Source organism: Atractosteus spatula, chromosome 1 (assembly GCF_055471065.1).
Source record: "Atractosteus spatula isolate fAtrSpa1 chromosome 1, fAtrSpa1.hap1, whole genome shotgun sequence".
NCBI lineage: Eukaryota > Metazoa > Chordata > Actinopteri > Semionotiformes > Lepisosteidae > Atractosteus > Atractosteus spatula.
In genome coordinates this window covers 6,590,501-6,600,640 of record NC_142706.1, presented here as the reverse complement: position 1 = coordinate 6,600,640, position 10,140 = coordinate 6,590,501, and the positions used below count along the sequence as shown (strand labels likewise).

Sequence of the window (10,140 nt, the reverse complement as noted above, 5' to 3'; positions counted from 1 at the left end):
CATTTAATTGAGAAAGATATCTTTTTGTATTACAAATTTAAAATCCTAATTATCTGAAGTAATCATATCAATTAGGATTATAGATTACTCCATAACACTGTCCATACATAACTGATAGACGTCTTGGTAAGACCAATAATGTTTTCTTGCCTTTCTGTTAAAAAATATGATAAAAGATTGAATTTCCTCACAATGTCAATGTAATGAAAGGTAGATTTTTGGGTTGGATATTTTAGTTACCATTGTAAAGGGACATATGCATTTTTGTGTAGTTTTGCTCCTGAAAAAATATTACAGTGCATATTTATAAATACTTTCACAAATGAAAATCTCACTTTCAAAGCTATTGTTGTCAGGGTACAATATATTTATGAATTTAAGTTAATAAAATAAACCATTTCTAGCACTCTCAGATCATTGTAGCAAATTAAGTGCTTTATTCTGGCTGTTTTGGAAACAAAATACAGTGCCTTGCTCCAAAAGGAGCAGAAATGAAATACTCTACAAGTCACTGACACAATAGCTGAGATAAAAAAGAGAAAATAAGACTATTTTAAGGCTATTAAGTTTAAAAAATCTAATCAATGAACAATGAAAAAAACATGCTGGTTTTATAAGCCAGCCTAATGAGCCTACTGTAACTAAACAGTATTAACTTAAATTGGTAGAGTAAAATTTGTTCAATACGCGATATCACTCTCTCCTCTTCAGGAAGTCACAAATCACTGCCTGATTTTAATATGATGAAATGGTTGAGAAGGGCACCTATTGTATAATCTCCTGAGAGAAAAGAAAGCTGGGAAACAGTATTTTGTTCTTGATCCATAAGCACAATGGGGAAATAATGAATTAGAAAGAGATTTAACCCTTGCAGATCTGGTTTCCACTCCAGACTTGTTTAAGAAGTGATGACATTTCCCCAACTGGATGGGTTCTCTGCTGAAATTCATCAGCCTTTCTGGGTATTCCTGAAGTCAAATCTAGAGCATGTCAGAGGTGGCTGTATAGTCACATGCAGACAAGTTGGATTCAGGTGGAGATGGGATGGATAAAATAAAATACATTAAAATTCCTCCTATTATTAACTTCTTGTGTAAGCTCTATTTTGACATCTGTTTCTCTGACATGGGTTTGTTTAAAAGTTCATTTAAACAGCATACTGAATTTTCAGGAAGAGGTTTGGCAACAGTGTTCAGGGATCCAGGCATATATTGTACAGTATCTGCATGGTTGGGAGTTTCAAATCTTGAACATTACAAAGGCTCTGGAAGGTTAGTACAGTAAAAAAGGAATTTACATCTTAAAGTAAAGGAATCTGTGGCATATCAACACTTAAAACTGAAGAAAATATGTACCTTTCTGCAATGAAGAAAACTATTTATTCTTTTTATATTGGTACTTCAATATTTATTGGATTATTCCTTGTCTTGACTATCAGATTAAAAGGGTTTTTGTTGTATTTAGCCCCTGCAAATCTAGTTTCCACTCCAACCTCTTTTAACCACATTATATTATATGCAGTACATCATCTAATTTGAATGTTCTACATGAGAAAGTGGTGGAGTTACAAAAAAAGTGGTGTAATTTATTATAAAATGGTTGAAAAGAAAAACATGTTTTAACAGTAATGTGAATTTAAAAATTCTAAATACTAAATACTAAGTACAGTCTCCATAAAGGGGTGCTCTAATCGAGGAGAACTGATTCTTTTAAAAAGTGAAATACAGTTTTTACAAATCTAATATTCTTTACTGTTCCCATATATAATAAACAATATTTTCAATGTATTTTCCCATACTGTAACTTGTTTCGGATTATGGTAGAAATCTTCAAACTTCTTATCTGCATGAGCTTTGATTTTCACTTACAATATGTGCACTCTGCTTAGATTATTTGTTTAGTTAATAACTTATTAGTGAACATAATGTGGTTGTGAAGCACCCCAGTGTTACACAAGTCTCCGAAGTCTCTGAAGAACCGTGCCTTTAATCCCAAGAAGTGGTGATAGCACTTCGATTAACATGTGTCTAATTTAACGCTTCATTCTGGCTGTTTTAGAACCACCATAGTGACAAAATACAGTGCTTGCCTTTCTCGTAAAAAAATAAGCAAAACAACTTTGCATGTGATACTTTCTGTAAGTTTATTAATTTTTTGAGAAGTTGTTACTTTTAAGAATTTTAAGGTAGTAGAGAAAGAATTAGTTCAGAGTAGGAATGATACAGTAGGATACAATCATTGTATATTTTAATTTATGGCTTTTTTGTTGTAGGCAATGTAGTGGTTGTTGGAGTCGTAGTCGTTGGAGTTGTTGAGGTCGTTGTAGTCATTGTAGTGGTGGTTGGAGTTGTTGCAGCCAGAGTTTTAATTATGTTCTGGATCAACTGGAGTAGTTCAGAGATAGGCACCTGTGAAAGACAAAAATGAAGTACTAGATGAGACTCTTTTTTGTGTTGTTTATTTGTATTGTTCTAATAACCTAAACTGCTCATTGTCAGGGCATTTTCCACCTTTCTTATCAAACTGCTCTTATAGTTTGCTTTGACACAGAAGCAAAACTCTGTGTACTACAGTATAGCATCAGAGGAACTTTTTTTACTCATGCCTTTACCACTCACACATTGAGGCACAATCCCTCTCTAACTCTATAAACAGGTGTGTTCTACTGTCATTATTAAAAACAGAACAACCTATCTGCTGTTGAACAAATATCATGATCAGAAATAAACATGCAAAAGAATAAAAATCAATATTGCATAATTTAATTTCACACCCTCTCTGTCAGAAGAGGTACAGTAGCTGTTTTCTCCTCTGCTTCCCTTATTTTTCTTAAAAAGCCCTTTTTATTCCTTACAAGTGCATCAGGCTTCATAAGGAGTTGTTTGTCACTGTCTACCGAATGAAAATGATTTTAAAGAAAGTCATCTTCAAATATGTAGCATGAAAGGACTTACCTGATTTAGTTCCAGTGAGTTTGAGTCTGAGTTTGAGAATGAACGTGAACGTTCAACTCGTTGATGGTCATGATTAGCCTGTAAGAACAAAGAAGTTCAGATAATATTTACTATCTGTTTAATTGACTTTATATCCTGAAAACGTTTAGTATTTTCTTCTAAATTTTGAGTTATCTGTACAGTATATCCCATATTACGTACTGTATATTTACATTTTTTTCGATTTTACATTTCTGTCAAATAAAGGCATATGTCCTGTTCGGTTAGAGTTTAGATTTTAAATTACAGTCCTTTACAACTTTTAATCATTTGTAAAACCAATAACTTCACAGTAACTAATTTTACTGTACAGTATATGAAGGTGCCAATTAAGATTTTGGCCATCTGCCCACCTACAGCACAAACCTCTCATTATTCTCTCATTTGTATTACAGAAAAAATATATCCAGTTCAAAGAGTAACATACTGTAACTGATTTCATTTTTCCAAATAATTTTGGTACACAATTTGATTCTTGTTTCAGTCCCTAGTTTCCTCCAATTTAGGATTAGACCAAATGGCCACTCTGAAAGGACACAGACCGAAGAATGGCAAAAGCTACTCTTGATGGAAGTGGTAATGTGTGACCTCAAAATATAGTTTCATTATATTTAATAATGGTAAAGTAATTCAGGTATAAAATTGTGAAAAGAGCTCAGGCAAAGACAAAACAGCCCTGGAATATATTTGGTTAATCAGTCTGAGATAGATCGCAGATTATGAAGGCATAACAAGACACATTTTTTTACATAGTACAAATTAAATAACATAGAGAATAAACTAGCATCAACTTACCGGAATGGCAGTGGTTAGACCAATAATGCACGACAGGAAGATTGCGGTCTTCATGGTGTATGGAAGTCTGTAAAAAAAGAAAAAGAAAAAGAAAATGTTCATTTCAGTAACAAAGACATTCATCATCATGGTAGGGTTTACAGTATGTTCCATTTTATTGTTTTTTCAAAATATAGTAAATCGTTTCATGATAAAGTATTTTTACCAAACAGCAATGTGGTAACAGCATAAACTTAAAGTTCAGATCAGCACAGATGTGGAAGAGGCAAGAAACTGACTTGATAACTGTAGCAAAGATCTGTTGCTCGACCTGGATGAGACAGCTGGATCAGTTCGATTGCAGCCCCCCCCACTTTTCTGGGTTGAATTTATATACAGTTCATCCTGTGAAGAACCAACCACGACGGTTGTGACTCATTAACTTAATTAAATTCTTTCTCTTTGAAGATTATTGCCAAACAAGAAAAATAATAAACACAGTGAATGAGTGGCAGCTCCACGTGGGAGAGGATCCTTATTTGTTATTTACTGGGGTTGTTTTGGCTCATAACACTCTTTCTGGGTTGAACTGGGTTTCTGTCGTTTTATAACTCGGAGGTAAAGCTGACTATATGTTTTAGATTTCGGTGTAAGAATAGCCAATTTATATATTTTATCTCATGACAAAAATCTATATTTAGTAAAGCCTATTATTCAGTTAACCCAAAAAAAAGAGATTTTAAAAGCTATAATGGGAAAATTATTCCAAGGACAGAAGTATATCTGGAATTGACTTTAGAAGCAAATACAATTATAATTTAAAAAAATTGTTACTTCTACACATAAATGTAATACGCTTTTTTCAACAACTTGAATTCTGGAATTTTGATGGCTCTGATTAATGTATCTGTATACAGAATAGTATAATTATATATTTTGCACAGATGGTTTTAGCATTGTGTGCATATTTAGCACAGAATTTAATTTAGGTTAGCTCAAAAAGAGGAATTGTTATAAATGGAATTGTACTCTGTGTTCTTTAATTATATTTTAGTTCTCAGCCTCCTATTCTGCCAATGAAGTAGTATTAGTCTTCAAAAGGATATTAGAATATATAACATCAGAATATAACAGACTTCACAGTACTTGTAATGTGAGACAATACTTAGAAAAATGCAGATTCCCATTGTTAAAAACAGCATTTTTATTTAGTTGATTTAAAGTAACATGAAGCTGGTCTCATACCATTTCCATGATTTATGTCTTTTTTAAGAGTTGAATTAAAATTAAACATTATTTTGTTCAGGGGTGTTAGTCGTTCATTCCTTTAACAAGTGTCTCTTCAAAGGCTGGTTTTGAACAGAGTTTATTACTAGGAAATCATGTTCTTTGTGGGCATTTTTTGCAAAACATATTGCATACTTAATACAAGAATGAAAATAAACCTTACATTTCAAAAGAGAACAAGTTGCTCAATAGCTTACAGATTGTTTATGTGAGTTTAATTAAGTCCTGGGAAACATTTTAAATTTTTCAGTTCTCCTACTGTTTCAAAATATAAATTGAAAATTAAAATTAAACATTATTTTGTTCAGGGGTTTTAGTCGTTCATTCCTTTAACAAGTGTCTCTTCAAAGGCTGGTTTTGAACAGAGTTTATTATTAGGAAATCATGTTCTTTGTGGGCATTTTTTGCAAAACATATTGCATACTTAATACAAGAATGAAAATAAACCTTACATTTCAAAAGAGAACAAGTTGCTCAATAGCTTACAGATTGTTTATGTGAGTTTAATTAAGTCCTGGGAAACATATTTTAAATTTTTCAGTTCTCCTACTGTTTCATAATATAAATTGAAAAGGCCTTAAAAATACAGTAGTTGCATTACTTTTGTACGTGCTTTAAATGAAATGGAGCTTAAACAATGTGCATTTAAACTCAAGGTGTTTAAAAAGTGTAACAGTCTGTAAATGTCAGGTCACTTTTTTCAGATAAATAATTTTGGCATTATGCTGGGCAGTTAGTACAGCTGTCTCACAGTTCTGAGTTCAGTTCCAGGCTATAACTTAATCTGTGTGAAGTATCCAATTTTTTTTAGCTTCATCCTTTTTCTCCATTTCTTCATCCCATTTTCTCCTGGTACTCCAGTTTTCTCCATGACCCAAAGACAAGTTGATAAGGTAGAGTGGCTGTGCAAAATTGTCCATTTTAAAAGCATAAGGAGTGTGGCTCTTTTTGTATTAATTCACCTTGTCTGGAGGAATGCCTTCCACAAAGCTGGGGATCAATCGAAGGATATACTAGATTTTTAAAATGAGATTAAGAGCCTTGCATAAAGCTGAGGTATTAAAATGAATACCTAATTAAATAACAGGAGTTTGGAAAACGTTACCTAAATATTAGATTCAACAGAAGGAAGTTATTATATTTTGTTTTTTATAACTCCACTTTCAAAAAATGTTTTCTCTGTGGCTCATTCATATTTAAACGAAATACGAAGCAAATAACAATAAAAGACATAAAAATAAAATGAGTTATTTTTAAATAATTTAGTATTCAGTAGTCGATTGATCAGAGATGCAATCAGATGTTTCTTGAAAGAACCCAGGGAGTCAGCTTTTTCACCTTCGCTAGGGAGCTTGTTCCAGGCCCTCACAATCCTTTGTGCAGCAAATTGACCCCTGTTCTCGGCTTTAAATGCATTTCTCCATAGTTTTCATCTGTTCTGATCCTTCTTTCACCGTGCATTGGAAAATCCTGCACTTGTCCTCTTCGAATGCTGTCTTGAATTTCATCCAGCATAGTCTGGATTTTCACCTACTTCTGTGTTAGCCAGTCCTTCAGTTACCACATGGCTGTGGACAATGTGCAGCCATGGTGGTGATCAGGTCGGATTCCAAGCACTTGTGTTTAGAGAGTTTCGGAGGCTTACAATGACACCCGAAGGCAGAAGAGACAAAGCACCCCAGAGACGGCCGAGTGTGCAGTAGAGGAAGCAGGTAGTGAAGATAACAACAGAGATGGGCTGCGGCCTAGCAGTAGACCAGCGTTGCTGTAGTAGTCGCAGCACAGACTGGTGGCAGACTGGCTGTGGCCATGGCCGACACTGCAGGGGTAGGCTGCCAACTCAGCAAAGGCCGGCCTAGGTGAAGGGTCTGCAACTAGAGCTGAGCAAGCAAAACATACATCATCAGAGGGGTCAACCAAGAGCATGCCAGGAGCCAGGCTGATCAGGGTGTGTCCTCATGGGAGCCTAGTCCAGGGGGATTACAGGGCAAGTTGTAGGAAGTGGGCCCTGGACCAGGCCGAGATGTGCAGTGACTAGCTGCTGCCTTGCAGTGGACCAAACTAACTGCATAAGTTGCAGCAGAGATGGTCTGCCGACTGCCAGCACACTGTTGGAGCTGTAGAAGCCGTAGCAGGCTAGTGTGGGGGCTGGAAAGCTTGTATCTGGAGCCGGACAGGACAGGGCACTCGTTGTCAGGGCGGTCTACTGGTAGCGCAACAGGAGCTGGGCTGACCGGGGACCAGGTCAAAGCATGTACTGTCACGGTAGGCTTCAGCAGGCTCTCCCTGGTCTGGGCAAGGCACTGTGCCCACTGAGGACCAGAACCAGTGCAAATCTCCAGGGGAGAAAAGGATGAAGGTGGAACGTGATGCCAGTTTGTAGCAGACTGGAATGGCTGTATTGTATAAACCCCTGAAGGCTAGTGAAGCTGTATAGACCGCAGTGGGCTGATGAGGTGATCGACTGCCAACTTGTAGTGGACCAGGGAGGCTGTAGAAATCGCAGCAGAAATGGGCTGCTGACTTATAGAAGCCCAGTGAAGCTGCAGAAGTTGCAGCAAAGCTGGTGAAGCTGTATAGCTCGCTGCAGGCTGCTGGAACTGAAGAGACTACAGCAGGCTGGTACAGGGACTGGCTGCCAGCTTGTACAGAACTGGGTAGCTGCAGAGGTGGGCTGCGATTTGTAGCAGACCGATGAGGCTGTAGATGCTGCAGCAGGCTGGTGCAGGGATTAGCTGCTGACTTGTACGGGACCAGAGAATCTGTATTTGTTGTAGTGGACTGGGGCAGTGATTGGATACTGGCTTTTAGCAGACCAAAATGGCTGTAAAAGTTGCGGCAGAGATTGGCTGCTGACTTACAGCAAACTGGTGAGGCAGTAGAAGCAGCAGAGACCAGATTCCTCCTCTGAGATGCTGAAGCAGCTGCTGCAGGGGTAGGCTGCCGGCTGGAGTAGCGGCTGTCATATGGTTGCAGCAGAGGCTCACTGCCGACAGACGACTGGGGCAGCGAGTGGATCAGGTGCAGTAAAGGCTGGCTGCTGACTGGGGTAGATGACACTGGGGAAGAACATGTCCGAGGCTTAGACATGACCTTTTGGGATCCGCTATCCGAAAAGGGTGTACTAGCACATCTGGAGGGGAGTGTGGTCAGAGCAGTACCGCCAGTGAGAGATCAATGATAGAGGTGAATTAATTGTATAAGAATATGCCTGATTAGTGGGGACAAATGACGGACTGAAAGGCGAACTGACAGCGCCCTTAATCCAAAGGAGGACCATCATTCCTTGCAGGAATGCAATATGTTTTCGATACAATCTAGCCACCCTTTAAATAAATTCAAAGTAATAAGATCATTAGAAAGGCTACAGCAGCTAATAAATCTAAACATCTCATCCACCCATTTCTTGAAGGATGCCAATTTATCAGCAACATTGCTGGGCAGCTTGTTTCATACTTCCTTAACTCTCTGTAAAGAACTACCTCTTATTCCCAGTTTCCAAACGAACTTCCAAAAGAATCTGCAAGTTACACCAAAATCAGTAGTTTTGTGGAACTGAAGTCATTTGACTTTGGTCAGAATATTTTTTGTGATTGTTAACTGGTATACTAACTAAATCCGTAGTATAAATATTATTAATCCGTAGTATTATATTAGACACCCCTCTCTCAAAAAACGAAATATTGTAATGATGTATGTGCAACAAATAGGTAGCTCTGTAGATAACTAACCTCCCCCTAAGAACCTAAGACAAAATAAATTAGTTACAAATACAAATGGAATTATTGCAGAAACAGACACACCCAGTGCTGCAGTGATTCACTCTAATCATGGGTTTAAATGTAAGAATAAAACGACAACTGCTCAAAGCCTGGTGAAATCCTAAAATAGCCACAGTCAAGTGGGAGATTTGTTGAGTAATGGAGTAATTGTAAAAATGTGTCTTTTTAAAACATTATTTTATTACCTACTTCTGATTTTGAGATTCAGCTTGATCCACTTCCTCTTCATTTAATCCAAGTGTTCATACTAATTGTGCAGTATGTTCTTATTGTGTAGTTTCCTGTGTGTTAACTCAAAGTTCTCATTCAATAGCAACTACAGAACAGTTGTTACATTTTATTTGACTGACCACATAGGATATAATAGGGATTAAGCGTTTTACCTGAAAATCCAAGTTTGATCCATAGGTAAAATAAGTGGTAAATGGAATCGTCTATTGAAGTCTGAACGATGAATCAGTGTATGTATGTAAGCAATGGATACATCAGGCACGGTATAAAATAGTTGTAATTGGCTTTGAACAGGAAGAGAGCAAGACTGAAAAGTTAGCTGTCGGCAGAAGGTAATATTTATGTTTTCTGTTATTTAATTTTAAGAATTGTATTTTACAATTGTTGGTACTTAGGCCAAAACTGTAGTTTCTACTAAAGAGGTGTTAGAATTTTTATATTAATGTGTAATAATCATAGGAATTAAAAAGTAAAATATTGACACAGATCATTAGCTGAATCAAACACATTCTTTTTATTGACTGTCTATTGTTTATAATTTTAGGACTTTTTATAAAAAATAAAACCTTTTCTTTAACAGATTAACATAGCATAAAATGTAAAATTTTAATGTACCCGTGTTTAAGGCAAATTTTAAAAATAATTACTGTGTAATTGGCAGTTTTAGCTGAAAAAAGGTATGTGTATTTGCAAGATCCTTCATAAAATTGAAAGAAACCTTGTTTTAATGGAATTTTAGACATAAACATTTATAACAAAATAGTGCCACTATTTAAGTCAGTCCTAAATTTTCTTTGCTCTTCTAACAATCATAGATCATAGATTTTATTAAAAAAGTTTGACAGAAATATCTTCAACATTTATTTTTTATGAGTTTTTAATTCCATCAAGTTTGTCTTATTCATCTTGTTTTTATATAGGAGAAGCAATATTTTAATGACTATGATTCATGAAACTTTGAGTATCTAAGAGCAGTTTGTTTTAAAAACAACTTATCAAAATTAATCTATTTTTATAAATGTGAATGCTGACTGTGTTTGACTTGAGAAAAGTATAGTACCATCAGTCCCAAA

The 10,140-nt window shown here is 36.1% G+C and overlaps 1 long non-coding RNA gene across 1 annotated transcript; it reads right to left on the bottom strand.

Moving 5' to 3' along the window:
- Positions 1-2,126: 2,126 nt before the first annotated feature.
- LOC148840522 (uncharacterized) lies at positions 2,127-4,154 on the bottom strand. The gene is made up of 4 exons (XR_016090806.1): positions 4,067-4,154; positions 3,789-3,855; positions 2,955-3,032; positions 2,127-2,408 (listed from the first exon to the last, which is right to left on the bottom strand). It is a non-coding gene; the product is annotated as an uncharacterized LOC148840522 (long non-coding RNA).
- Between the last annotated feature and the right edge of the window lie 5,986 nt (positions 4,155-10,140).